The 24018-nt window shown below is 43.6% G+C and overlaps 1 protein-coding gene and 1 long non-coding RNA gene across 2 annotated transcripts in view; one reads left to right on the top strand and one right to left on the bottom strand.

Annotated features, from left to right (window-relative positions):
- Positions 1-3997, bottom strand: part of LOC129047223 (ankyrin repeat domain-containing protein 36B-like) — a 30311-nt gene extending 26314 nt beyond the window's left edge. The window contains exon 1 of the mRNA XM_009237014.4: positions 3834-3997. The gene's annotated coding sequence lies outside the window, so the exon portion shown is untranslated. The remainder of the gene's footprint in view (positions 1-3833) is intronic.
- Positions 3998-4093: 96 nt separating this feature from the next.
- On the top strand, positions 4094-23815 carry LOC129057645 (uncharacterized). The gene is made up of 2 exons (XR_008522277.1): positions 4094-4871; positions 6408-23815. It is a non-coding gene; the product is annotated as an uncharacterized LOC129057645 (long non-coding RNA).
- The last annotated feature ends 203 nt before the right edge of the window (positions 23816-24018 follow it).

Here is a 24018-nt window from a genome sequence, read left to right as displayed (position 1 = left end):
TTTTTATTAATGATCTAAATTATTATCTATAGAGCAGTGTTTCTTAAACTATTAATATATTCCAAAGGATATTTACCTTACCAGAAGTTGAACATTATACCCCAAAAGAAAGACTCCATGATCACCCATGTTTGAAAAATGTTACAAAACTGTGCATTATGTGTCTAGTATTTGAGAAATCTTTTGAACTTCACCTAATCCCTATTTGTAAATACTTATTATAGAGAATATTAACATTTGAGAAATGAGAGTTTCAGGGATACAGTTGTGAGAGCTTACGAGTAAAGGTGGAGGTTTCCTCTGGGTGATACACACTTGCCTGATTCTCTTCTATCGATGGTGTCAGAATCTCAGATGACAATGTCAGGTGCTCCTGTTCCAGGAGCCTCTTGTTCCAGGAGCACCTGACATTGTCATCTGAGATTCTGACACGATTGACAGTTCATTTGAAGCCTATCTCTTTTTAATTCGGAGAGCCGGGCTCTGAATTAATAGAGATAGGCTTCAAATGAACTTTCACTGCTTATTATTAAATAGTCCACGGGTTTTATCTAGTAATATTTTTATCTTCGCTGTCAGAAAGCTCTGTATGAAATCTTACTCTCAATTACAATCTTAGGACCCTGGTGCAAATGTTGATGCAATGATAATCTTAGGACCCTGGTACATAACTCCTTTAAAAATTTATTTGTATTCTAGTTTCCAGATTGTTACTTAAAATTTCTTTTATTTTAGGTAAAATATGAATCAGAAATAAAAATACAATGGCTTACCAATTAATGCTCTAATAATGACCTGTATGAATTATTTATAGCATAATAAAAGCCACTAAATTACTTGCTTTTTTTGAGACAGAGTCTCGCTCTGTCACCCAGGCTGGAGAGCAGTGGCGCAATCTCGGCTCACTGCAACCTCTGCCTCCCGAGTTCAAGTGATTCTCCTGCCTCAGCCTCCCAAGTAGCTGGGACTACAGGCACATGCCACCATGCCTGGCTAATTTTTTGTATTTTTAATAGAGACGGGGTTTCACCGTGTTAGTCAGGATGGTCTCGATCTCCTGACCTCGTGATCTGCCCGCCTCGGCCTCTCAAAGTGCTGGGATTACAGGCGTGAGCCACTATGCCCAGCCAATTACTTGCATTTTTAGGAGACAATGCTGAAGAGAAAGATATAATGTTGTCTGCAATATGCATAACCTATGCAACTATAGAATCATTCACCTCAAAAAGCTTACATGCATTCTAATGGGAAGATGATTATGGTATATATAAAGAAAAATAGTTTATAAAACCCCACCATTTAAATTCAAAATTCAACCCCATTACTAAGGGATTTATATAAAATATGGACTCTATACTTAAATAAATATAAAATGTCTTGAAAACCTTGAAATATTTACTAAAATATACTATAAAACAGGACTTGTAAAGTCATCCCTACAGAGGCAAGGGAGATGACCTGAGGAAGTGAAGTACCTAGGTAGGCACAGTAGCAAAATGGAGACCACGTGCCTCATAGAAAGGGGCAAACTCTGCACAGCATCCTAAACGTGAGAGGCTCAAGGGACACCAGATCGGATTCCTGAAGAGAAGCCTGGAATCCAGATCTGTGCATGAGTCTCCTAAACCTTACATGTTGACACAATTTATAGAGGCAACTAAACATCTCTATGGGCCACATTTACACTATAGACCTTGTATTTTTATATTTGCTATGGATATATCTCCAAGCGGTTGTGTATAAAGCCAGTATTTTCATGTAAAATACTTCTTTAGTTTCAGATTTTTTTCCCCCAAAATACGCCCAAGAATGCAAAAAAATTATTGAGTCATAGTACCCACTTTAAGCGCTTTTACAACATTCATTCATTTATAATTTACGTTTAATTTTCCCAGATTGTTAAGAACCACCGGATGGCTAAGTATAATATAAATTCCTCTATCTCAAAAACTTAAGAAATCTCTAGAAGAGTTGGATAGGTGCTGAAACCTCTTTTCCCATCTTATTGATAAGAAGGTAAATTTCAAATCCTGAACAGATCTTTCCATCAGAACGTGTCCTTCAGTTTCACAATCACAGAAAAACATACATGGCTCACAAACATGAAAAATGTTCAGTCTCTCATAACAGACAGAAATTCACTTCGCTGAGATACAATTTTTCACTCATCAGATCGGCAAAACTAAAAAACATGTGAAAAGATTGTGTAGGTGCAGCAGTGGAAAGCAGGCTCTCTGTCACATCTTGCTTGTAGGTGGGCATGTGCTCAATTCCTGCCAAGGGAATTATCTACCAAAACTGGACTGATTTGCTTTTGATCCAACAAACCACTTCTGCAGATCTAGAAGACACATACACATGTGAATCCGCAAAATGTTATGTACAAGATTTTTCACCGTGCCACTATTTGAAACAGATTGTCAACAACCTGTGTCTATAAATAGTTGACTGCTTAGATCAATTAGGGTACACGAAATATTACACAGTTGTAAAAAAAAGAATAAGAAAGAACTTTAGGTATTGGTAGAGATCTCCAGGGATATTGTTAGGCAAAAGAGCAGTGTATATACTGTTATATTTTATGTGTGGTAAAGGCAAAAAATGTATACAAACATGCAGACATTTAATATATTATAATAATGTAAATATTTATATTTCCAAAAAGAAACTAGAAAAACGGTTACATGTGACAGAGTAGGACAGCAGTCAGGTACAGGAGTTCTCGGTAAATACTGTTCTAAATCTTTTTTTAGTCATATAAACGTATTGCTTATTTTTAAAACTAAAAAAAAATTATAATTCTGAATTTTGAATGTCCCTCATGCCTTATAGCAGAGGGACAAATCCCTATTTCAGAACCTTTCTTCCAAAATATGTCTAGTAGGCTCGCCCAAGGTAAACATTTCATATTCTAACACCAACCACATTTCTCTAGTAAAATGACCTAAATACACGGTAATAGTAAAACATCCAGTTCATTAAAGCAAATTCATCTTTTGACTTACTAAGTCAAAATAGGACCAGGAATATCTGCTTTCCCTTTAAAAAAGGGGCGGGGGACGTCTGAAAGAAAATAATTTGCTGGCTAGGTTGAAGGCTACAGAAAAAGTCTTAGAGCAAATGGATTTTTGTTTTGACTGTATTTAACAATCTCGGTCTTCTGATCCCAAAGAACTGATAAAACGGACCAGTTTTACTTCCTGCACCTATGACTTAATTGTTTTAAATGCCTTTAAGTAACAGTCTGGGTAAATCATCTAAGTCATAAAACAAACGCGTGGGAACTTTAAAGAGTTAGTGATGTTAGCAGGTTGGCACACATCACTCAATAATGAGCAAAGCTATTTTTTCTTCAATTTTTTTTTCTTAAAGTACACTGTATTCAAACTTTTAAAAAATAGCAGTGAGATTATGGATAGGAGAGCAACTTTAAATTCGTTCCCTACTGTAGTCGAATTGTTCAATACGTGACTTTGAAAACATCATAAAATCTAAACACAAGGTTCAGGATTTTTGTTAGGTTGAACTGTCAGGAGGGGATTCCTTACAAAGAATAAACGAGAGCTCTGAGGGCCTAACGAATTATCCAGATTGCTCCAAACGGCCACCGTGGCGCAGATGGGCGGACAAGCGCCGGGCCTCAGCGGAACCCAAGGTGCCGGAGCCCTCCCTCGCCGGCTCTCAAGCAGCCCACGGCCTTGCTGGGTGGGACACATTCCAAACCCAGGAAGGGGGCGAAGGGGGCAAAAGAAGGCAGGTCTGGGGCGGGCCGGGCCCGAACCCCAGGCGCCCCAGCCCCCTGGGCTTCCGCACCCCACCAGACGGACACTTACTGAAGGACATTTTCCGGGGTGTCCATGGCCAGAGGACGCTAGCCGGCAGCGGCGAAACTTCAACCGCAAACGAGAAGCCGCCGCCGATTCGAATACCCCGCGCAGCCGCAGTCGGCTCGCCGAACGTTTCAGGGCGCCTGCCCATTGGTGGCGGCTGCAGAAGGCTGGCCAGTCACCGGGGCCGTTGCTCGGAGATCAAATCCCGCCTCCCTCCCTTGAACCAGTAGCTCCTCCCACTTCCCGTGGTTTTCGGTTGAACCGAAACCTGGCGGTTGCTGAGCGAGCGTGGGGTGTTTGGGATGCGGCGCGGCGAGGGGGAGCTGGCTTGGCTCGGGCGTAGGGAATTGATTTTTTTAGTTTTAGCTATCCAGGTTGTAACTGGTTTACATAATTACACGATTAAGCCATCATTGTAGGAAAGGCTTTGCAGGAGAAAAATGTCTTAACTGGAGGTCTTTGAGACAGAAAAACTCTGCCTCCCCTTGGGTCCTGAGAGTCGCGTTTCTTCTCCCCTTCGCTTAAATATGTAAACTAGAATCATTATGTCTGGTTCATGGAACGCAGGAAAAAAATCCGTGCGCAGGGTCGAGACTGTCGTGGCCTAAGCCGCATCACCCGGGAGGCAGGTGGGGAGAAAAAACGGGACCTGATGCCGGGGACCCCTCCCGCTTTCTGGCAGTTTTCTATTCAGCGTCCTCCGCTGTGAGAAAACATCCCAGATGCTGAAACCAATAGTCTTAGCCCAGAATCTCAAATGCCCTGGCAAAGAGGGAGTGACGACGGCCTGTGGAAAAACCTGAGAAGTTTTTGGCTTAGCGACTTCATGTAGAGGGGACGTGGAGGCGGGGAGGGCGTTCTAGGGTCGGCTACGCAGTTATACGAGGCACTGGAAAGTAATGGGTTAGTGTCCTTGGAGTAGACCCCTGGGCTTTATTGAACTGATCTGAAAGGCTGGGCCCTGAGCCACACAGGGGACCTGTCAAACAGCTTCAAGCGGAAGATGGGGCTCACGGGACTGGACTCTCTCTACAGCCAGCTGTAATTAACATAAAAGCAGAAGAGTCTGGGTAGATTATAGAATGCCAGCTTTCAACATCTTTTGGGGGACAGGGCACTCTGGGAGACCAAGTTCTTAGACACCATAAAATCAAAAATAGACACCTCTTTGTAGAGGAGTCCAGATGTCTAAAGAGGAAATATGTAATACGCTGATGTTTTCTTTTGTTTTTTTTTTTTTTGAAAAGTTAAAATACTAAGTTTATAAAGTGAAAAAGTTATAGTAAGCTAAGGTTGACTTATTGAAAAAAATGTGCTTATACTATGGAATGAGACCACCACTTCTCCTGTTGTCCCTCCCAGCTTCTTCCCCACCTCCCCTTTTCCCTAGTTTATAAGACAGGAGAAAAGTGAGAAAGCAAAAAGTTAGAAAGAAACAGAAGTAAGATAAATACCTAGACGACCTTGGCGCCACCACCCGGCCCTGGTGGTTAAAATAATAATAATAATATTAACCCCTGACCAAAACTACTTGTGTTATCTGTAAATTCCAGACATTGTATGAGAAAGCACTGTAAAACTTTTTGTTCTGTTAGCTGATGCATGTAGCCCCCAGTCACGTTCCCCACGCTTGCTCGATCTATCACACCCTTTCACATGGACCCCTTCAAGTTGTAAGCCCTTAAAAGTGCTAGGAATGTCTTTTTTGGGGAGCTCGGCTTTTAAGATTCGAGTCTGCCAACGCTCCCGGCCGAATAAACTTCTTCCTTCTTTAATCCACTGTCAGGAGTTTTGTCTGTGGCTTGTCCTGCTACAATATGTATATCAACGGTTTCTTTGTTGGTGTCTGACACAGACACAGAACCACTGATGCCCAAGCCAGTGCTCTCTACACACAGAAGCCTCCAACCTCATCTTGAGAAATGGGGCCATGAGGCCACCCCAGACACCGAGGGCTCCATGGAGGCTGGGGGGTCCGTGGGACTGGGCACATCCCAGCGGGTCTTGGATCCTGGCCTTTCCCTTTCTTGATGCCAGGACCTACTGAGTGCTCGCAGGTGTGCAATGCTGGGCTGCGGGTGCTGCTTGTGTGGCAAGAAGCCTCGGGGTACCTCCCTCCTTCTCACACCTTTCCCAGGAGGCATGAAACAGGGGGATTCATGATCAACCCTGGTGGCTGCTCATGTTGAACTGGTGAAGCTCCCTTCCTGTTGTCTTCTGGAGACATGGAGGGCAGGGCTGGATCCCCTCAAATGAGCTTAAGTGGTACTGCAGACAAGAACGCGCTGCATGGCCCTCGGAATCCTGCATGTGGTAGCCTGACCGGCACCTCAGCCCCTCCCTCACTAAAGCAGCCTATGGAGGGCTCAGCCCAGTGGGCTCAGGGGCTGCTATGGAGAGGGTGTCTGTTCCCTGGAGGATGTTCTCAGGGCTCCTTCACTTGCCTTTAGGGATTTCCACCATGAATACAAAGGCCACAACAGATCAGGTCAGGCTCTTCAGCATCCTCATCCTCCTTGAGCTCGCTAGGTTTTATTTCTTCTGCCTCTTCAGGGATTTTCTCTACTTTTCCTGCAGGTGCTAGGAGAGGACTTGTTGGTATACGCTGACGGTCGTCTGCACACTTGGGCTCTTCCATATCTGCTCCAGAAGCTGGAGTGTCTCCGCCACTTGCAGAGTCTTTGTCATTATGGGTTTCAGAAAAGTTGTTGTCCTCAGAGCTTCCATTCTCCTGGTCTGCCCAGGTAGCCTTCAAATGCTGGGGAGCATCCTCAGCTGAGCCTTTGTTGCTGTCTTCCAGGGGCTCCTCTGTCGCTGATGTTTCTTAAGAGTGAGTTGGGAAAGAGTTAGCCTGGTCTTCTCTGCCCCCTGGTCTTTACTCCACGTCTCAAAAGTGTTTCAAGAGCCACTTGACAATACAGAATAAAGAGCTGTTCATGCTAGAAAGAGGTTGGGTGGATGTTTCTGCTTCCTTGGCCTCTTGAGTTAAATACCTAAAAAAACAAGGCTGGGCACAGTGGCTCACGCCTGTAATTCCAGCACTTTGGGAGGCCGAGGCGGACAGATCACCTGAGGCTAGGAGTTGGAGGCCAGCCTGGCCAACATAGTGAAACCTCGTCTCTACTAAAAATACAAAAATTAGCCAGGTCCTGTCTCTACTAAAAAATACAAAAATTAGCCGGGTGTGGTGGTGCGTGCCTATAATCCCAGCTACTCTGGAGGCTGAGGCAGGACAATCGCTTGAACCCAGGGAGGCGGAGGTTACAGTGAGATGAGATCGCGCCATTGCACTCCAGCGACAGAGAGGGAGTCACTCCCAAAAAAAGAAAAAAGACATGCGCGGTGGCTCACGCCTGTAATCCCAGCACTTTGGGAGGCCGAGGCAGGTGGATCAAGAGGTCAGGGGTTTGAGGCCAGCCTGACCAACATAGTGAAACCCCGTCTCTACTAAAAATACAAAAAATAGCCGGGCGTGGCGGCACGCGCCTATAATCCCAGCTACTGAGGAGGCTGAGGCAGGAGAATCACTTGAACCCGAGAGGCAGAGGTTGCAGTGTGCTGATCGCAACACTTCACTCCAGCCTGAGCGACAGAGCGAGATTCTGTCTCAAAAAAAGAAAGAAAGAAAGAAAGAAACAGAGAAAGAAAGAGAAAAAAGAAAAACAAAACACCAAAAACCTAAACAAAAATTTAGCTTGTGGAAATCCCGATGCTCACTGAGGCCAGAAATTTCTTCCAGTGTGTTGATGGCTTTGAATCTACCTGAGTCTCCAATTTGTGGGGTTTATTACTCAAAGGGTAATAAACTCTGAGGTCTTTAGATAAGTGCTAGATTCTGCTAACCATCACAGGAACTAGGACACTTTTGGTTCCATCAACTGAAGTTTTCATCTGCTTCTGATAGGGGCTCGATCAGTAATCAACAGGAAATGTTGATGGAGAAGCCATCATGAGCTAGGTGCAAATTATAACCTTGTCTAACTCAAACAGAGCCTGTCCTGAAGGACTTAGTGATTTTAGTCTTGGAAATGAGGACACAGAAATAAAGAATTGTTTAAAGGTGGTATATATGTATATTAAGAGCCAAATGAGTTCAGACTGTATCTGCTAGGCCAGCAGTCCCCAGCCTGTTTGACACCAGGGACAGGTTTCATGGAAGACAATTTTTCATGGTGGGGTGGGGGTGGGGGAAGGGGTTGGGGTGAGCAGTGGGTGGGATGGTTTCAGGATGAAAGTGTTCCATCTCAGATCATCAGGCATTAGATTCTCATAAGGAGCTCGCACCCTGGATCCCTCGCATGCGGCAGTTCACAATAGGGTTTGCACTCCTGTGAGAATCTAATGCCCCGCTTATCTGACAGAAAGTTGAGCTCAGACGGTCACCCGCCAGTTACCTTCTGCTGTGCAGCCCAGTTCCTAACAGGCCATGAACAGGTACTAGCCCATGGCCTGGGATTGGGGACCCCTGTGCCAGGGGTATTCAGAGGAGGAAGAGGTCATGCGGACCTGTTGGTCAGACAAAGCTTCATAGGGAAGGTGGGGCTTGAATTGGGCCTTGAAGGGAGAGGGGATGGATATGGGTTTGGCAGAGCCTTGGGGAGGTCATTCCGTGTGTAAATCAAGATTTTAGAAGGAAATCACTCTTGAGGATTCATGAGCATTAGAGGTTCTTTTTTGAAAGACTGGTTTGCTATTTTGATGCTAACTCTTGAATGCTAGACTAAGAAGTTTGTACTTCATCACTTTAGTAATGGTCTTTTTGAAGCAAATAAGCATGTGATCATAAGGACCTCATGATAGTTACACTTAGTTCTACCCTGTTTTCTAAAAGCCATAGAGACTGTCTACCCTCCTTCACTTCTGTTACTAGGGGTTCCTCTCCCACCACGCTTGTTTATGGGTGAGGTGTTATAGATACTCTTCTACACTGCCCTTAAAAAAGGCACACTAACCCGTTGTCAAACTCCAATGCCAATCCCCACAGGTATATCCAGGAGTAATAGAAATAAAATACTAGCATTGTCAGCAGTAATTAGAAACCGACATTTTCCTAGGAATAATGTCCTGGCTTACTCAATGGCTTTCCTTTATTCTCACTTATGGCAGTCCCTCTCTGCCATTTTTCTTAGAGGAAGAATTAAAGTGATCTGCCTACACAATGTGTTCATCTTAATGTCCCTATTAGGCTGATTAACATAAAAATCTACAGAGTCTAAATCCTGAACCTGGTAGTGTTCAGGATTTACTGGAGACAGGGAGAGGGATGGGCAGAAAAGGCAGAGAAAAGTAATTTGCAGACTTCAAACTGGTGTTGCAGGCAGAGAGAATGGAAGATGAAGGAGGGAATCAGATCACATGGAAGGACAATTCTCAGAACACAATGATGTCCTTAATATATGGGAAAAAGAAAACAATCCAAGATAATTTGAGAGCCTAGGAGAATTAATAGAAACAGGCCATTGGTACTGGGAAGGCTGCTACTTTGGCTTTAGTATGTTGAGTTGGGAGGGTTACCAGGCCTTTTTTTTCTACACAATAGGCCCTGTAAAAGAACAGACAACTATGCTTCACAGGCTTCAGAAGCTTATTGAAAGAAGTTTCAGGTTCCACTTCCTAAGCCGAGAATGATTTTTTTTTTTTCCTAAGAGCTTCACATTATCTCTACATGCCAGGGATAAATGAAGAACCTCTGAATATTTTGATACTTTGATAAGGAAAATCTGTAAACCTCAAAGAAATACACACTGGCAATTGATATATATCAATATAAGCAGAAAATACCAAAGGGCTGGCAAATGTGTTGCTCATTTTTAAAAAATTCACCAATTGGAAGCTCGTGCCACTGATAGCACTCCGATTTCTCTGTTCTCACCCTTGTCTTCTTTAATCTTCTTCCTCTGCCATTTTGTCTCAGGCCTGAGTTGAGAGTGCAGCAGTTGTCATAGAATATCTGAAAGTCTATTAAATGATCATTCTTGCTTCAGTAATTTGTCCCTCCCTCTTACTTTTGCTTTAGTGTTTCTGTTGCCTTATCTCCTCAAACCCACCCCAGAGTGTGAGAGGAGAGGTGTGCTTTGGTCTGGCTCAGAGCGGCATGTCCAGCTATGTCTAAATATACGCCTTTCTTGCATCTGATGCAGAAATGTGCAGCTGTTAAGTCTGTCTTCCTTTCCAACTCCAATTCCCCTTATAATTTTAATACTAAATGTCCATCTGTCTAAAAATGACTCTGATAAATTTCTCTATTATAAAGGCCAATAGATAAAGTATCTTCATTTGTATATGGGCTTTCAATGTCTTGTGATTCCAACATCATAATTCCAAACTTAATGGAGAAGGAAAATCAGGCCACACCAGTGTATCCAAGATCCAACCGTGATTTTCCTAAGAAGCAGTAAATGGGGCAAATGACCTAAACTCTCAATCTGGATATCAGCTTCCTGATCTGTGAAATGAATGAAGAAACCTGTCCCTTTGTCTTCGTAATGGTCCTTTGTCTTCCACCATCCAGTAACCTCATAAGATTTTCCACTTAATTCCTAACATATCTTGGATTGCCACATAATATCAAAGTTAGTGCTGTGTTTCACAAAGGAAAATGATTTTCTCTAGGTTCTGCAGATTTGATCTAAGCAAATAATCACAGATACTTGTATCTCTTCTTTTCCCTGAGAAATTTAGAGACATTCAAAGTAGTAGTACTAGATGTGTGGCTAGCACATAGTGCCCTGAAACATTATATAAGGTTGGAGATTTACAATTAGAATAGTTTCAGAAAACAAAGGAGTGATTTAGGAGACTATAGAATATTAAGAATAAAGTCGACATGCAGAAAAGGAGATGTATAGCTCCATCTTAGACATTTTTCATCTGTGTGTGTGTTGTGATTTTGGAGGATACCTATGGAACCAAAGCCCTGAGTCTACCCTGTATCACTGCAGACTGGGAGGAAAGATGGAGGGGAGATAGGGGAATGGGAATCCAACTCCCTCAAGAAACCTCCCCTGTAATCTTTGATAGATTGTGCAGTTCAGCACATCATCCTGGTATTTATATGAAGGGCTCAAGTGATCCCTAAATGTTAATTCCATTTTAGGTGTGGTAGTTGTATTAGTCCATTCTCGTACTGCTATAAAGAAATACGTGAGACTGGGCAATTTATAAAGAAGAGGTTTAATTGGCTCATGGTTCTGCAGGCCGTATAGGAAGCAGAGTGGCTTCTGCTTCTGGGGGGCCCTCAGGAAACTTACAATCATGGTGGAAACTGAAGAGACAGCAGGCATGTCTTAATGGCTGGAGCAGGAGGAAGAGAATGACAAGAGGGGTGGTGCTACACACTTTCAAACAACCAGATCTCATAAGAACTGTATCATGAGAACAGCACCAAGGGGATGGTGCTAAACCATTCATGAAGGATCCATCCCCACGATCCCATCACCTCCCACCAGGTCCCACCTCCAACACTGGGGATTACAATTTGACATGAGATCTGGGTGGGAACACAGATGCAAACCATATCAGTAATAGAGACCAGAGGCCATATTTCTTTCCCTTTCCTATTGGAGGCAATTTGATTGTTCAGAAGCTAAGCCTTGAATCCTGAGCACTGATATATGGCTGCTTGTATTTCCTCCAAACTGGCCCACCTTAACTTTGTGCACTTCTTCAGACTTCCTCCCTCTTGTCAGCTACAGAGTTCCTTAGCTTCTGTTCTTGAACTTTGGATTTTTTCATCGCTGTGTAAGTTGTGCTGACTTGGATTCTGGGGTAGACTGTCCTAATACTTAGGAAACTGGATGCAGCAAACTTTAGTCTTGGAACTGAAAGCACACATGGAACATGTCACTTTCTTCTTTAAGGGCATTATTCTAAATTTGTAGTCTCAATCCCCTCCAATTAGGCTCCTAAATCCTAGTTTAGTGGGATGATCTCTATGGGCAATGCCAGAGACTAACAGCTTTTCCCAAGCCTTCCTCTGCCTTCAGGCATTGAGGACAAAGGTTGTTTTCCTTTCTTCTTCACAGCTGCTGTCACCTTTTCGATCTCTTATGACTTACTCACAAAATAGGATGGATGAGAATAGTCTCTTCAGATCCCACCATTTTTCCTTTGGATTCCTGAAAAACAGAGGCTTTTATCTTGAAAGTTTGCCAAAATGGATATATTTAAAATGTTTTGTAGAGTTCAGGAGATGTTGCTTAATCTATATTTTGTGCTTTTTCCTTTATATGTTTTCCGAAGTCTTTTCTATCTCTTCTGCTAACTGATGATGAATCTTACTTTATCATTTGTTTCCTCCATGAAAGAATTGCTCTGTGCTCACTTTCAGTAGAGAGATGGCCTGTCAGGATGGACAACTGTTAGATTGCATAACCGGCCTCAGAACCAAAACACCCTTAGACCACAAATATATTTTTTTATTTGGGAATTTATTTTACACATGCTTACAACAGTTAAATCACATTTAGTTCTAAGCATAACAAATCACCTTTATTGGGAAAGAAGGGAGGAGTTCTGGCTTCTCTGGAAAAATCACCATTCAAATCATATGTCAGGTGGCCAGGCACAGTGGTTCATGCATGTAATCCCAGCACTTTGGGAGGCCAAGGCGGGCAGGACACAAGGTCAGGAGTTTGATATCAGCCTGGCCAACACAGTGAAACCCCGTCTCTACTAAAAATACAAAAATTAGCTGGGTGTGGTGGTGGGCGCCTGTAATCCCAGCTACTCAGGAAGCTGAAGGCAGGAGAATCGCTTCAATCCGGGAGGCAGAAGTTGCAGTTAGCTGAGATCGCGCCACTGCACTCCAGCCTGGGTGACAGATTGAGACTCCATCTCAAAAAAAAAAAAAAAAAAAAAAAAAAAATCAAATCATATGTCAGCGAAGTGTTGAGCTCTGAGGAAAAGAGAGCCACCTGCCACTAGGCCCTGGCCAGATTTATCTTAAAGGTGGTGGTTTGGGCATGTAGGCAGTGACAGCTGACCACAACGCTCTTGAGAGGTGACTGGCCAATCCATTTCTTGATTCTGACAGAATGTGTTCTGTTTCCACTCCACCTGGATGTACTGCAATTCAATTCTGACACTAACTGCCCATAGTTAGGATTGGACTCTGCAGGTTTAAGAGCATAGACCCCAATAAGACTACTCTTACTTCAGACGCTAGCTGCAAGTTCAGGGGTTCTCAGGCCACCTGCACTTCTGACCAACTGGCCACTAAATTGGGAGTTTCCATGACCCCCTCAGGTTCACTAATTCACTAGAATGGCTCACAGAGCTCAAGAAAGCCCTAAGCTTATTATTATAATTTTATTATAAAGAATACACCTAAGATGAGGTCTGGGAGGGTCCTAGACATGGGACTGTCATACCCCGCTCCCTGGGAAATTTGGTATGTCACTCCGCTGTCACATCAATGTGTTTGCCAACCACAAAGTTCCACTGAGCTTTGGTGTTCAGAGGTTTTATTGAGGTCTCATTACATAAGCATGATTGAATAAATACTTAGCTACTTGATCAAAATCAATCTTCAGCATATTGGAAGTCTGGAGAACAAGCTGATCTCATAGGGCTCAAAGCCTCAATCAACACTATTTTCAGGTGCTTGGTCTTTCTGCTGACCAGCTTCCATCCTGAAGCTGTCTAGGGGCCCCAGCTTCCATCCTGAAGCTGTCCATGGTAATACAGGATTTACTAAGAAATAATTTTTAGGTAGGTAGAAAGGGTGAGGGTTCTCAGTGGAAATTTCTTTTAATAAAAGCAACTCCCAAAACATTTCTTTCCTAATAGAAAAGCAGCTTGGAAAGCCAGGCCGGCAAGTATTGATATGCAAATGCCAGCGATTAGAAACTAGGTCCATCCAATTGGCAATTCCTCCCCTCTTCTCTTTGTCACCAGGTGTGCCAGGTGTTGAAATGCCTAACCTTGTTTTTACTTTAACTCGTTACTTTGAATTTTGTCCTGCTTGTCTCTTTAATCACCTAGCCTTGCTTCTCATGTAAGTAAGACTCTCTCTAGCTAGGAAGGCCGGACAAACTCCAACTGACCCCTTAATTTACAAGACACTAAGGGCTCCTCACCCAACCCCCTTTCGTAAGGAGTTGGCCTGGGTAAACAGATCCTCAGCATTTCAAAGGAGCCCAATTAACTGATAAGGTACTAACACCAACAATGTTATGAAGTTCCCAGGATTTTTCTCCAAGAGATAACAACATAAAACCTTGAGTTCGTGTCCGGCATAGACCCTATATTTAATTATAATGAAAGATTTAGAAGCTTGCACCTGGTACCGTTGCTCTTCTTGTAACCATTTGTCTTTTAAGTTGTTTATCACTCTGTAACCATTTTGCTTCTTTTGATTCTTGCATGTTTTTACTTCTGTAAAATTATTATATTTGAGTCTTCCTCCCCTTCCTAAACCTAGGTATAAAAGTCAGTCGAGCCCCTTCCTCATGGCTGAGAGAATTTTGAGCATTAGCTGTCTCTTTGGCCGCCGGCTTAATAAAGGACTCTTAATTCGTCTCAAAGTGTGGCGTTTTCTTAACTCGCTAGTGGGTACAACAGTGTCATGGCCACCTACAGATAACACCACCTGTGCAGGACATCACGGCGACCTGCATTTGCATATTAAAAGGCTAGGGTAGGAGGACCAGGTTTTTCGTGGGCTACATAAATGATACACCCGGTCAAACCAATCCCCTGGGCCCTATGCAAATAAGACACCACATCCTCCAGCCTCCCAATACAACTGATGACTTTTCTGCCACACAGGGGTTTTTCTCTCTGTTAGGAGCCCCTCTCCCTCTGTCTCTCTATGGGGGAGTTTTTTCCTTCTTTCTTGCCTATTAAACTTCCCGCTCCTTAAAACCACCCCACTTGTATCCATGTCGTTTATCTAATCAGCAGGAGACAAAGGATCATGGTGTTTCTCCAGTCATCAGATTGGGGCACCTCATTAGCATAACAAAGGCACTCCTATCACTCAGGAAATTCCAAGGGTTTTTGAAGCTCTGAACCAGAAACTCAGGAAAATGACCAGTGGATTTTTTTTTTTATTATACCACAGAGGTGATCTGCATGTTTGAACACAAGCTTACAATTCCATGAGCTTTAACAGCATCTCTACTTTTATAAAATCATACTCTCAGGACAGCAACTTTGTCCTCTTACCAAGCTGGAAAGTAATCGTCATTCTTGCTCAGCTTGTATTGGCTTCTGGCCCTTCAAAGAGCTGGACACTTACTAATCTGGAGAAAAGAGAGGTGAGCAAATCTCAGACCTGGTTACTTAAAAACATCCAATCTCAGGGATAGTCCTGAGGGAAGTTTATTTTATTATTATTTTTTGAGACAAAGTCTTGCTCTGTGGCCCAGGCTGGAGTGCAGTAGCTTGATCATGGCTCATTGCAGCCTCGACCTCTGAGGCTCAAGTGATCCTCCTACCTCAGCTTCCCAAGTAGCTTGGACCACAAGCATGTACCACCATACCCCACTAATTTTTAAATTATTTGTAGAGATGGGGTCTCCCTATGTTGGCCAGGCTGGTCTTGAACTCCTGGGCTTGAGCAATCCTCTCACCTTGGCTTCTCAAAGTGCTGGAATTATAGGCATGAGCCACCACACCCGGCCCCTCACAGATGTTTATATAGCTGGGCACTAATATACTTCTTGTGTGTGTATCAAAGTCTAAATAGCATTCTTTAGCTTGTCTTTTTGGAAGCAAAGTCATAACGAGGAAAACTGAAGTGAGACTGTAAGTTACCTGTAGACTAGTTTATCAGATACTTAGTTTGGGCATTCATATGGTTAATTATCATATCTACCACACAGATGTGCTTCATGTTTAACTGCTGCCAATCCAGGGAATGACAAAAGCTTCTAGCCACAGGTAACTAGAGGCAACGTTGTAATAGCCTTGGTTCATTTCAATCCCTGTCTTTTGTGTCTTCCTGTCTATAATTTCCCTGCCAGAGAGTTGTCTTATCCAGAAGTAATGTTAGCAGACGTACATGACGTACATTACTTTAAAATGGTTGCTCAGCCTCAGTCAGCATTTACGTAAGTTGCATTTCTATTAGACAGGACTTTCTGCCTTGCCTGCTGCTGTTGTAATTACTGCTGCTGCTAGTATTCAGAAATTTTCATCTTTCTTTCATTCGTTAATCTTTGCAGTCCCCTTCCTTTTGCATATTAGTGCATGACATTACGCTTCTGAATATGAGATTGTCTTTGCATTTGTTGCTCTTTGCAATTCATGTGCCGCATTAGTCTGCACAGGGCTGTTTCCCTGGGGTACTTGGTTCACTGGGCAGTGTTTCTCTATTTCTGCTTCTCTTTTGGATAGGCCTTTGGGCTTCTGGTTTTCTGACTTCTCGGGCTTCTGTTTTTGGACCTGTTGCCCATTTTGACTTCTCGATGGATAATGAATTCGAACCATTAACTTCCCTTGTGGTCAAGTTTATCTTTCTGATCATCTCTGACCTTTGGACCTCAGTGTCCACTTGGACTTTGCAACCAGCATTGTGGGAGGGACTTTTTATTTGGTTCACATATTTGGGGGTCAAATGAAATAAGAGGTAGGAAGATCAACTCTCCAAGAAACAGTGGAGACTGTTTTCTCTATTTACATTAAATATTTTCTATAGTAGTCACTTAAAAGCTTCAAAGCAGACTTGCGTTCTAGCTGCTTCTGCCATTGTCAGCATTTTCTCATTCTTTAGTTGCGTCCACATCATTGAATATATACTATGTTTATTGAACATATGCTATGCCTGCCTAGACCCAGTTGGCTTGGTAAGGATTTTGATGACATTGAAAATTTGAAATCAATTCAAATCCCACAGAAATCTATTTTCCTTCCTTTATTCCCACATGATAGTCTCCTTCATTTTTCTAAAATTCAAGGTACGTCTTCATCAGTATCTCTCATCCTGGACATTAATTAATATGTCATGATATAGTAATTGATTGGTACATACTTGGAAGAACACTGGTAACATTTCAGGGAAGCTAATAAATGTATCCAGATATTTTGAGTTGCAGTCAACAAAAAACTCAACTCAAGCTAGTTTAAACAATAAAGTGAATTTAATGGTTCATTTAACTGAAAAGTCCAGCGGTAGGTGGGTTTCAGGTACAGTTTGATTGAGACTCTGGCTCCCTTTGTCTGCAGTTCCCTCAACTCTGCTATCTCTATTCACTTTGCCCTTATGCCGATTTTCTTCATGGTAGCAAACCGGTTACAGCAGTTCTTGGTCTCATCTGTTTTCTCCACAGTCTCAAATGCACTGTGTCACTCTAAACTGGTTAAGTTTCTTGCCTTCCTCTAAAGGCTTCTCAGAATCACATGGGTATATGACCTAAGGAAATCAGGGGCTTTGGGAAGTAAGACGGGGAGTATGTCCTGGGGAGGCAACCAATAAGGTAACCGTGCAGTGAGTTCTTAGCATAGTTCTCTGTCACTTTGAAAAGAAAACTTAAAAACCACTGAAAATAAATGGGTCACTCTAGCGGACTGCAAACTACGGACCCTCAACTGCTTCAGTCACTAACTGGTGATTCCTCTTTAGTTCTTTCCAAGAACAACCTCCTTGTGACTCATTTTTAGAAGAATGACAAAAGAACAGTCCTACCTGTAAGCCCAACAGAGACAAGGCTGGAATGACTACCAGATGCACCAGTCATGGGTGCCATCTTGTTTCTCGTGTGGTCACTGCACTTTCATGGCATTCGAAAACAAAAAAGAAAAGAATTAGTTGCAGAAAGCGTAGCTGTCAGGCCTCTGAGCCAAAGCTCAGCCATTGTAACCCCTGTGGCCTGCACATATATGTCCAGATGGCCTGCAGGAGCCAAGAAGTCTGGAGCAGCCGAAAAACCACAAAGAAGTGAAATAGTCAGTTCCTGCCTTAACTAATTAACCCACCTGATGACATTCTACCATTATGACTTGTTCCTGCCCTGCCCCAACTGATCAATCGACCTTATGACATTGCTCTTCTGGACGATGAGTCTTACGATCTCTCCACCATGCACCTTGTGACCCTCTCCCCTGCTAACAATAGATAACCACCTCTAACTGGTAACTTTCCACTGCCTACCCCAGTCCCGTAAAGCTGCCCCTCTCCTATCTCCCTTCTCTGACTCTCTTTTCAGATTCAGCCCACTTGTACCCAACAGCCTTCTTGGTCACACAAAGCCTGTTTTGGTGGTCTCTTCACACGGATGCGCTTGACAATAATGACCTGTTGTATTTCTACGAGCTTTTCTTGCAGTTTTGCTCCTGGTTGGAGGGAAGCCTCCATCTTCACAGAGGTAGATCCTCTGATGGGCTAAATTTTGTCCCTCCCCTCGAATTCATATATATTGAAGTCCTAACCCCAATACCTCAGGATGTAACCTTATTTGGAGATGGAGTATTTAAAGAATTAATTAAGTTAAAATGAGGTGATTAGGGTGGGCCCTAATTCAATATGACTAGTGTCCTTACAAGAAAAGGAAACTTGGACACAGGCACGTATGAGGGAAGACAATGTGGAGAGGCAAGGAGAAGATGGCCACCTGCAATCCAAGGAGAGAGGCCTGGAACACACTCTTACTTCATGGCCCTCAGAAGGAGGCCACCCTGTCAACACCTTGAGCTCAGACTTCAGCCTCCAGAGCTGTGACAAAATAAATTTCTGTTGTTTAAGCCCCTCAGTTTGGGGTAGTTTCTTATGGTGGCCCTAGCAAATGAATACAGGTCCCAAATAACTCTTCAGTTTGGCCGTATTTCCCTTACCTCTAGGGACTAATTTCTAAGTGCCAGTTGTTTTCTTGACACCAACCATTCAAGGTGGGTGAAGAGGGTCTGACAGGGCAGGACACCTAATGGGAGTTACCCAGCTGTTGAGGGGGACGCAGGTCTTCTGGGCCAATCGTCTGTCCTCTATGAACTCAATTTCTTCAGTGGGAGAAAGAGAAATGCAACTCCTCACAGTCAAGAGTTGGCCTGTCACTAGGCTGCGGTCGTTCTTGTTGAACATAAACAACTTCACAGAATGTTCTCATGAAACAAGGCCACTCACAAATTTATACCTGCTTCCTGACAGCACCCAATCCACAACAAATGCCTGCTTCTCGGAACGCCCACACCCTGGCCCATATAATGACCTAACACAAACCCAAATCCTACAACCAGTCCTTCTAGTGCTTTCTTAGGGAGACGTGTTTCCCATAGCACGCTGGCTCCCTTGAGGCAGTGAGCCAATGAACCTAACTCTGTTCGTAGTTGTCTTTGAGACATTAACAAGAGTTTTGAGTTTACTTTATACCTACATCAGTCAGTGGGGTACCCTCGCCCCCCACACTTCAGCCAGGACAATTTATACAGTTTAATACACCTCTTAAAACATTGACTCTTATTTTTATTATCATTACATTAATAGTTACTAATTTATTAACCTTGAATTTTTTATCTCTTCATTTAATTTGGAATTTCTTAATATAGAATGTGGTAGGGGAGAGGAGGACCCTCTCAAAACAGCAATAGTGGCCGGGTACATTAGCCCACGCCTATAATTCCATCACTTTGGGAGGCTGAGGTGAGAGGATCACTTGAGTTCAGGATTTCACTGTAGAGGTTATAGTGAGCTATGATCACACCACTGCACTCCAGCCTGGGTGTCAGAGTAAGACCTTGTCTCTAAAAAAAATTAAAAAAAAATAGCAATAGTTATGATAAGAGTTGTTAAACTTTAAGGGTAAAGTTTAACTGTATAGTGAGTTTATTTAGCTGCTTATGAGAGTGGAATGAATGTGATCCTCCCGCCTACGAATAGGTCAAGAATGTGCTTAATGCCTTATTCCCAAGGTAATGCTTGTATGTGTTGGTTTAAACAGCATTCTGGATGCCCTTTAGGGTTTTCTGTAAAATCCTAATGAACGAGCCATTTTTGTGTAACCCATTTTTATCAGGCCCCATCAACCCAAGTGCTGCAAAACTAGGCTCATGGTCCCATCTGGGAAAAAATTCTACTCCCAAATGCTGCCGCTGGGATTGACAATTGCTACAGCTGTTTTGGAAAGTAATGTCAATATCTATCTACAAAACCAAATAAAAACAAACTCAGCCAGCCCTCTCCCAGGGACAGAATCCAAGGAATGAAGCTCAATGGCAGGCGAGGGGTGTGCAAAAGGTGTTCTGCCACCCCCGGGCAGTGGCTCCATGTGGGAAACAAAGTGTGTGCTCAAACAAGCAGGCAGCAGTGAAGTTTTGAAACACTCTTACCCCAAAATATTTTATACATTAAAAAATTGAGTCTGGGCCGGGCGTGGTGGCTCAAGCCTGTAATCCCAGCACTTTGGGAGGCCGAGATGGGTGGATCACGAGGTCAGGAGTTCAAGACTAGCCTGGCCGACATGGTGAAACCCTGTCTGTACTAAAAATGCAAAAAAAATTAGCCGGGCGTGGTGGTGGGCGCCTGTACTCCCAGCTACTCCGGAGGCTGAGGCAGGAGAATGGCGTGAACCCGGGAGGCGGAGGTTGCAGTGAGCCGTGGTCTCGCCACTACACTCCAGCCTGGGTGACAGCGCGAGACTCTGATTCAAACAAAAAAAAAAAAAAAAAAAAATTTCAATGTGGTTTACAGCAATGACTTGGAAGCACTTCTCCTATGTTCAATTACATGTGAAAAGCAAGAGGCAGAAGTGAAAAAATAATCCCAACACTGTAAAAACAAAGGTCAAAAATTCACATTTCCATGTGATTAGGAGAAAGATAAGAAAGATTATTATTATTATTTTAACACTGGTTGGTTTGCTTGGGAGAAGGCAGAGGTGGGTAAAGGAGGAAGTAAAAACAGGGTGGAGTAAACATTTTAATAGTTATTAAACTTTTTGAGCAAATGCAGAATTAGAAGCAAGAGGAAGAGGAAAAGTGGTAGTGGGGTGGAGAAGAACTCAGCAATAAAAGTCTCCAAGCAAAAGAGAAAACCGCCAGGTAGCACCTTGGCGGCAGGGAACACAGAAAATAATCCTACCTAAACCATTCCTTCTGACTCACTACTAAGAGCACCACTTCCTTAGGAAAAATCAGAGATAAGCTATCAGAACCCACTCTCTGTGTATCCTTTGTGTTTAACTGTACAGAAATTTGTAGGGCAGCCTATATAACCAAGAAAGATCAGTCGGGAGAGAGTATTTCCCCAGTTCTATCCCGATGACAAATTTAGAAACCTTACTTCCTTCAACGTTTCCCCTTCCCAACTGTACCCGGGAATCCCTAAGGCAGGAGAATGGCTGCATAGTGGAAGGAACTCTTCAGACCCTGCTACATCCCACTCTCTGCCTTCCAACACCCCCCGCTAAGTCTGGGCCCATTGATCCCCCTGACAGAGCAGGAACACTGTCATCTTGGACAAACACCACCGCTTTAAGTTCTAGCTCCCTTTCTAGCCTCATGCGTTTCAAGGGAATCACTTCTCTTCTAACTACAAGCAGCCAGAAAGAGCAGACAGTAAAACACAGATAAAACAGCTCAGGCACAGAGGGAGGTGGGGGGAAATTCTCTTGGGTAACTGCCAAACTTCGCTGTCATACAATGGGCTCCAGTAAAACAGTGGGCCTTAATAAGCACATTCCTTTCCCTTCAGGTCCACTAAGATAGGGAAGCTAAAAGCAGACTCAGGGGTATGCCTGCAGTTGCAGAAAGATGTATGAAAACAAACACACAACTCTCCCTCCCAAACAAGCACAACAAAGAGACACAAAAACAGTCCAAGCCTCTAATAAACTCTCCCACTCTGAATCCTTAAAAACTCTTAGCCTGTAAGAAAGTGGGGCTCTAACCTAACTTGGCCAAAACCCCCTCCTAGGTTTGTTTTCTAAAATAAACCTGTCCTTGTTAACCATCAAGCCACCCTTCATGTTTCTTTCCTCTTTCTTTAATTATCACACCTCCCACATCTGTGTGTTTAGTCACCACAGGAAACACTTGGTGCAGACAGAAATGGAAGAGAAGATCCAAGTCAAGGAAGCAGCCAAGGGGCCAAGACTTTATGGAGGAAAGAGCAAATCTTGAATGTTCAGGATAAGGGATGGAACCAGGAAGCAGCAATGGGGTGGGAACTAAACTGACACAGGAGTATTTGGGGAGCAAGTCAGGAAGGCTCTGTTGAGTAATGTCATTGACAGAGTCGGGCTGGCAGCTCACTGGTGTGCTGGCCAGAGAGGGGGTATGTTAAGCCAGCTAAAAGGAGCAAGACTGATCCGGACAAACTCATATTTTAAACCCGACCTGAGTGGTCCTGGCATGCGATTTCCAAAGTGTCTCTGCTCTTGGAGTGAATCACCCTCATTCTTTATCTGAACTGGACCCCACTTGCATTGTACTCAGAGTCAAGTCACTCTTCTCCCAATGGTGACAGATTCAGAACTGGACTCCTGCTTTGGTCTCCACTTGCTGTTTCTATATTGCATCCTTTCTCATTCCCAGGTCTTTCTCCAAAGCACGGAACCCTTTCTTGCTCTTAGATGCTTACCTTTATGGAGCCAGAATCCTGTTCTAATTCCTAACCCAGGGCTGTGGTCCCTGGAAGCAGAGCTTGTGGCTGCCATTCTTTCCAAGTACCCTTCCCTGGATTCTGCTTTCGGGGTCTTGATGCATTTATGGGTAGGGGAGCATCCTAATCCTTCATCATCTTCAACTACACTTTCCTACTTCCACATTTCTGGTAACTTGTTTGGAGTCTGCTGTCAACTCTGGACAAACACCTATTACGTCTTAGTCTGAGCTTCTGCCATTAGCCCCAGAAGTGGAGTTCCTTCCTAGGACGTGGATTTGGTACTAGAGCCCAGCTTTGCCTTCTTGCTTCATCATGCTGCCAGGCCCCCACTGTGGTCCCAGTAAGCACCCCCAACCCTGCTCCCACTGGAGAGCTGTCACTCAGTGAGCTCCCTCTGGATTGATGAGTGGCAAAAGATCCCTAGACCGGGCCCCCTAAGGCAGGACTTCTTTAGAGGATTGTAGTCTCTACATAGTGATGGTTGTATTGTTATAAAGGGCCCATTTCCTTTCATTCTCCCTCTGTCAACTTTTTTCTTTAAAGTAAAAATGGAACATTTGTTGATTCATACAGCTAGACTTCCGAAGGGATCAGCTGGCTTGCAACTCAGCTGGACCCCAGGCCTTTAAACAATGCCACTAGCACTGCAGCACTGTGTCTCCTCCTAGCCCCAGCTCTGCTTAGTTTCAAGGAGATGGTGGAATTCATGGGCCTTTGGGTACAGGAGCCCAGAAAGAGGAAGCGAGATTCTCTTTCCTATGTTTATATTGAAAAGATGATGTGTTAAGGGCAGGTGAGACACTGCTACTAGGATCGTGTGGAGAAGGCATGGTTCTTTTGTGGAAAGTGGAGTGCCAGATAAAGGAGACAAGAGAGTGGGCAAGAAAAAAAGAAATAGAAATAAAAATAAAGGGGATCTGGCAAGATGGCTGAATAGGAACAGCTCCAGTCTGCAGCTCCCAGCAAGTCCAATGCAGAAGGTGGGTGATTTCTGTATTTCCAACTGAGGTACTCGGTTCATCTCACTGGGACTGGTTAGACAGTGGGTGCAGCCCACGGAGGGTGATCAGAAGCAGGGTGGGGCGTTACCTCACCAGGGAAGTGCAAGGGGCTGGGGAACTCCCTCCCCTAGCCAAGGGAAGCCGCGAGGGACTGTGCCATGAGGGACGGTACTATCCACCCCAGATACTATGCTTTTCTCACAGTTTTTGCAACCCGCAGACCAGGAGATTCCCTCGAGTGTCTACACCAGGAAACAACAGATGCTGGAGAGGTTGTGGAGAAATAGGAATGCTTTTACACGTTGGTGAGAGTGTAAATTAGTTCAACCATTGTGGAAGACAGTGTGGCGATTCTTCAAGGATCTAAAACTAGAAATACCATTTGACCCAGCCATCCCATTGCTGGGTATATACCCAAAGGATTATAAACCATGCTACTATAAGGACACATGCACACGTATGTTTATTGTGGCACTATTCACAATAGCAAAGACTTGGAACCAACCCAAATGTCCATCAGTGATAGACTGGATTAAGAAAATGTGGCACAAATACACCATGGAATACTATGCAGCCATAAAAAAGGATGAGTTCATGTCCTTTGTAGGGACATGGATAAAGCTGGAAACCATCATTCTCAGCAAACTAA

This window comes from Pongo abelii, chromosome 12, assembly GCF_028885655.2.
Source record: "Pongo abelii isolate AG06213 chromosome 12, NHGRI_mPonAbe1-v2.0_pri, whole genome shotgun sequence".
Lineage (NCBI taxonomy): Eukaryota > Metazoa > Chordata > Mammalia > Primates > Hominidae > Pongo > Pongo abelii.
This window is presented reverse-complemented; position numbering and strand designations above follow the sequence as displayed.